This window comes from Budorcas taxicolor, chromosome Y (assembly GCF_023091745.1).
Source record: "Budorcas taxicolor isolate Tak-1 chromosome Y, Takin1.1, whole genome shotgun sequence".
Classification (NCBI taxonomy): domain Eukaryota; kingdom Metazoa; phylum Chordata; class Mammalia; order Artiodactyla; family Bovidae; genus Budorcas; species Budorcas taxicolor.
In genome coordinates this window covers 7,205,288-7,211,394 of record NC_068936.1, presented here as the reverse complement: position 1 = coordinate 7,211,394, position 6,107 = coordinate 7,205,288, and the positions used below count along the sequence as shown (strand labels likewise).

The 6,107-nt window shown below is 50.3% G+C and overlaps 1 pseudogene; it reads left to right on the top strand.

Annotated features, from left to right (window-relative positions):
• The first annotated feature begins 935 nt into the window (after nt 1–935).
• On the top strand, nt 936–5,317 carry LOC128071022 (melanoma antigen preferentially expressed in tumors-like; annotated as a pseudogene).
• The last annotated feature ends 790 nt before the right edge of the window (nt 5,318–6,107 follow it).

The window sequence follows — 6,107 nt, the reverse complement described above, 5'->3', positions numbered from 1 at the left end:
GAAAGTCCGTGTTGCTACCTGTGATTAATGCAGAGCAAAGGGAAATCTGAATTGTATTTGTGGGCTTAAAGTTGAGCTCCCATCAGAATCTGTGTAAGTAAGAACTTTAGGGGAGGAACAGGGGTGACGGAGTGGGGGTTTCGAAGGTGCTTGGCATTCCTTGTTCACTGGCACTGAGGGGACATCAGGTTACCCAGCTATACTTGGGAAGGAGCCTTTAAAGGTCATGGTGAGGGTACAGGCCACAGGACAGAGCCCAGGCTGGGATGTGCAGGGGGATGCCTGAGCCTCTGGGTACAGCTGTTTGCTGACACAGCTTTGTCCTGGGCCCATGTTTATTTCCCTTCAGGAGAGCCCACGGCCTTAAGCCCTCCGTGGGTTTCAGGCAGAGCAAGGCATGCCCCAGGTTTGGCCAGCCAAAACAGTTCCATTTTCTCCTAACCCACATTCCTAAATTTAATCTCCTAGCTTCAGTGAGGAAATGCCCTTTGCCTCCAGGGAGGGAGGAAGTGTGGATCTTGGGCTTGCCTTGGGTTTCAGGGACCCACCTGGTTCCTTTTTAGCCCCACCCTCTGCTGACAATTTCTCAAGCTTAGCCTAAGAAAAGTCTTTGAATTCCTCCAAACAAAACACACTTGTCTTGGGAATTTCCTTGGTTTCATGACAAATGTCTGGTCCCTCTGTTCTCCTGGCCAGCACCTTAGGTGTCATTTTGACCTGACCAGTTCCAGGGAAGCCTGAACCCTGAAAATCTGGAGGACCCACCATCCCTCCATCACACCTCTGTTCCCCCGTGAATGGGCATATGTTTTGCTGTCTGATGTAATGATAAGTGACAGCGTGATACTTGGGAATCTTACTCTGTTTCTTATTCTTCTGGGGTGAAACCATCATCCTCACAAAGCTATCTGAATGTGAACGTTTGGGTGATTTTCATGTGACCCAAACTCCCCCAAAGAATGTACCTTCAGGTTGGTTTTCTTCTTTTATATTTTGCTTCTGTGAACAGACTTAGGTTTCTATTAGTGGTATGTAGTGAAAAAGTAAAAAAACTCACTCAGCCTTACCTGGATGGAGATCTAGTAGAAAGACTGCACTGAAATGGAAATTTCAGCAAGAATCTGAAAAGTGCATCCTGGAAGGAGAAGAGGGTTTCAGGTCTGAGTGCACTGTTCCACGCTGGAGCCACAGGCTCTGATAGCTGTACCTACTGAGGTCTTCATGGGACAGTCCACGCAGGCCACGATCCCGTTGAGAATTTTCATTGCCTTTCCAATCACGTTGGTAATTGCACACTTTGCTTTTGCTTCAACATGACATTTTACCTTGATCCTAGACAGGTTGATTTCTTCTCTGATTTTGTACAGACCGTTTACAATATTTCTCAAACAAATAAAATTTGGCATTGGGGGGGGTGCGCAGTGTGGATGGGGGTAGGGTGGGGTGAGAGTGAGGGGATGGGGTCACATCAAACAGCATCTAGGGTCGTAGTTCCCTGATGGGGATAGTACATGTGCCCCCACATTGAAAGCACAGAGTCCTCCTCACTGAACTGCGAGGAAACTTCTTGGAAATGATTTAATGAAAGACATCTAACTAGGAGGAATTTGGGGGTGACATTTTACATTTTAGTTTGTTACCTGTAATTATAGTTCATATAATTTTATAGTTTTGTGATTTTAGTAGCTTAAAGGGTTTTTGGTGTTTCTTTTTGTTTTAAAAGCTAAAAACTGTTTTTTAATTTCATGGAATACAAAAAAAAAAAAAAAAAAAACTGTAGAATTTTTAAAATAGTGGTGGCTTTGTTCTGAATGTGAATGCTTTGCTCCATTGAACTGAATGGTAATAAAACTTGTAGAAGAGACACACAGTGAAAGGTATGTTTGTTTTTTTTTTTTTTTTTTATTAAGTGACATAACAGCACCCATTGCATTGCATGAGTTATTGGTTGGAGTTTAGAGACAGGCTGTGCTGGGCTAAACTCCTTATTCCTGTTTTTAGCCCTTGAGTAATAATCAGAAGCTTCCTCTGAAGAGAGTGCGGTCAGCTGTCAGACTCCTAGGTATCTATGGGCCAGCAGGGCTGGGATTAAATGCAGCAGCCAGTAGATAAGGGAAGGGACAGGAGGTCACCTTTTCCCTTTGTTGCTGCCTGGAGAGAAGTTTGTCCTGGTACCAGTGGGGCCAAAGCTGTAAATTTGTGGCCAGAGGATGTCTCTGATCCTGCCTTGGGTTCCCCTAGAGTGAAGGGATATCAGGATTTCCCCAAATCTAGAGAAGAACCCACCCTCCTTTGTTCTCTGACATCCCCCAAGGACTCGATCCAGAGTAGATCCTTCAGGATGGACGTACAGGCCCCACCCCGACTCCTGGAGCTGGCCGACAATAGCCTGCTGAGGAGTGAGGCCTTGGCCATCATGCCCCTGGAGGAACTGCCCTTAGAGCTCTTCCCGATGCTTTTTGTGGCGGCCTTTGCCTGCAGGCACACCCAGGCCCTGAATATGATGGTGCAGGCCTGGCCCTTCCCCTGAGGGCCCTGATGAAGGACCACCAGCCTCATCTGGAGACCTTCCAGGCTCCACTCAATGGCCTCTATGTCCTGCTTGCTCAGGAGGTCCAACAAAGGTAAGGTCGACTTGGCAGACTGGTGGGGCCTAGGGGTGTGAGCAAAATGCAGCCAGGGCAGGAGGATGAGGGGTCACCTGGGAACAGGTGTTCAGGTGTACAGGACTGGTTGAGGGGCAGAGGGGACAAATGGCCTGTACGCACCCCCCCCCCCCCAAATGTCCCTTAAAGTGGGGACCAAGGCAGGGTCCTGAAGTCGGAGGAGCTGTGGTCTGTGGAGTGGAGAGCCCTTGCGGGGTCCTAGTGCCCATTGGCCTCTGCACAGCTCAGTGTGTCCCCTTTGGCCCTGCAGGCAGTGCAAGCTGCAGGTGCTGAACTTGTGCCGAAAAGCCCACCAGGAATTCTGGACCATGTGGTCCAGGATCACGGCCAGTGTTCGCTTGCTGCTGAAACCCGAGCCAGGCCAGCCCATGCAGAAGAGGCACAGGGTGGAGGCACAGGCAAGGCTAAACCCAGCATGGGCACCTATACAGGTGCTGGTTGACCTGTGCCTCAGCGAGGACACCATGGAGCAGACCCTTAGCTACCTGCTGAAAAAGGCCAAACAGGAGGAGTCTGCAGCACCTGCACTGCCAGAAGCTGAGGGTCTTCACCATGCCCATGAAGAGCACTAGGAGGATCCTGAAGATGTTGCAGCTGGACTCCGTCTTGGACCTGGAGGTGAACTGCACCTGGAAGCTGGCCATGCTGGTAGGTTCGTGCCGGACCTGGGCTGGATGGGCAACCTCCACCAGCTACTGCTCTGGCACATCCACGTGTTGCCACACACCACCCCCGACCAGGAGGAGCACTGTGTTGCCAACCGCACGGCCCAATTTCTGAACCTGCCCCACCTGCAGGAGCTCTACCTGAACTCCATCTCCTTCCTCGATGTCCGCCTGACCTGGGTGCTCAGGTAAGGCATGGCACCAGCTCCATAGACCAGAACGGGACCCTCTCCTTTCATTACCGTCAGGACGTCTACTCTGTGCCCGCTGGGAACATTGCCAGGGTCCCCGGGCTGCTCAGAAGTCCTCAGGATGCTGCCGTTCTGTTCCCAGGGCATCTTGTCAGGTCACCTCCCTGGTGAGGTTCAGAGACATGGCCTACAATAGATGCTGTCAAAGGGGACTTCTTGCTGGGAGTCCGCAGAGTGGGTTCAGGTGTGATACTCTTGGGAATTCTTTCCAAGAGAGTGATGTCTTAGCTGAGGTGATGACAGATAACTAAGCAAGGAGGATATTGGTCCATCAGGCTTGAGATTTGAAGTCTGAAGCTCTGTCTCTCCCTCCCACCTGCCACTTCTGTCCTGATCTGTTTTAGGCTCCATGTGAGCTAAGGGAAATAGTTGATTCTCAAGATGACAAGGAGGTATTAGGAGGGGAAATTGTGGCTCCTAAGCAGTCTAGAGAAGATAAAAAGTCAAATGAGCACCATTGTTGAAGTGGCTTCAATCTCTCTAAGTCCGAATTACAATTATTATTTTCCTCTAAGACTTCTGAATACATAGGAAATCCTCAGTAACAGGTTGTCGCTCTGCCTTGAACACGGTGATAAAAGCTGAGATGATGCAGCCTAGTCTGACTGTATGAATGAGTTGCATTGATTCCCTTTCTGGCAGCTGCAAACTTCAAGCATTAGGAATAAATACGTTCAATGAGAAACTAGAAGAAAGGAAGAAAAAATAAGAAGAAATAAAGAATTTTAGGTGGTGATGGATGGTTTGTGGCCCCCGAATATCTGGGGGATATTCATCCAAGGATCGTCTGTAACTGCTGGGACCCACCAGCCCATGCCCACTGTAACCATTCTGTCCTTGAATTCAACTAGTCGTGTCCTGTAAAAACATATTAATTCCTGCTAACCAAATACTAGTAAGCTGAAATAGGCAAATAGCATTTGTTTATTGTTTGTTTCCCACATTGACAATAGTTCATCATTTTGTGCAGAGGGGGGTCATACCCCCTATGAGCATGACCTTCCCCCCAGAAGACCCCCTGCCTTCCTGTCAAGAAGGTGAGAGGCCAGCTCCAAGCCAGTGAGGTGCTCTGTGTTCTGGCGAACCAGGCCTCTCCTCCCCACATCCCTCCACCTGCCACCTCTGCCCCTGGGACTGACTGCCCTGTCTCTCCCCAGGTTCCTGAAGACCCCTCTGGAGACCCTGTTGATCACCAATTGCCTGATTTCGGAGTGAGATCTGACGTACCTGTCACAGTGCTCGAGCATCAGCCTGCTGAAGGACCTGGGCCTTGGCGGCATCAACCTGACCAGCCTCTGTTTGGAGCCCCTACAGGTCCTGGTTGATAGGACCTCGGCCACGCTGCAGGACCTGGACTTGGGCGAGTGTGGCCTCATGGTTTCCCATTTCAGTGCCCTCTTGCCCTCCCTGAGCCACTACTCCCAGCTCACCTCCTTCAGCTTTTGCAGCAACCCCATCTCCATGGCTGTGCTGGAGAGCCTGCTGCACCACACGATGGGGCTGAGCAAGCTGAGCCACGTGCTGTACCCTGCACCCCTAAAGAGCTATGAGGATGTGCGTGGCATCCTGTACTTGAGCCTCCTGGTTCAGCAGCACACCTGGCTCAAGCAGCTGCTATGCAAGTCTGGGCGGCACAGCTTGGTCTGATTCAGCACCAACCCCTAGTCCACACTGCGGTAACCAGATCTTCTATGATGCCGAGCCCATCCTGTGCCCCTGCTACATGCCTGCCTAGGCCAGCTCATGAATTGCAGGCTTTGTCCAGAGAACTGGGACACAGCCACCCAGACATCAGTGGATCTAGAAGGAACACAAACCACAGTTTCAGACAATTATTCAGTGTATGCGGGGAAAAGGAAAGGTAATTTAGAGTAGGCCGTGGGGGAGGAGTTGGTGGAATTTTTGGAGAGATGTGTTCCTACAAAGTTAGAAATGTGAATCTGAATTTTGGAGGGGGAGTTTTGGGCTTGGGAGTTTGATGTTGTCATTACCCCTGTGTTGGACTGTTCCAAAGAAATAAAAGGAGCTTCAGTGCCAATCATTTGGTGCTATCTGTGATCTGTGATGATGATTCTCCCCTTTAAACCCATGACTCTCTTGTTAGTGTTTAAATAAAAGGGCCTGAGCATGAGTGGGGCCTAGATGCTCTCTGATAGGCAAGGATTGGCTACAGGAGTTCCAGGCACCATTTACCCACTCCCTGTAGTTCTCATTTCCAGGACCTCCACCACCTCACTGATTTCTGAGGCTGTTCAATCTGTCATCACATTCCAGGGATGTCCTCAGGGCCTGGAATGAACTAAGTGTCCAGGAGTGAGCACTCCTGGAGGGAACCTTCTTCCAAGGGACCCTCGCTGATAACCCCACCCAGGCCCTGGACTGGAGCATTTTCCCCAGTGGATTCAGCAGATGTAAACCCTCCGTCTGAGACCCTGGGCAGTACCAAGACATGGTCATTTTGCCAAATCAGGCCCGGAGTCCTGGCAGATATTCACCCACAGGCCATCCGGAGCCTCTGGGACCCA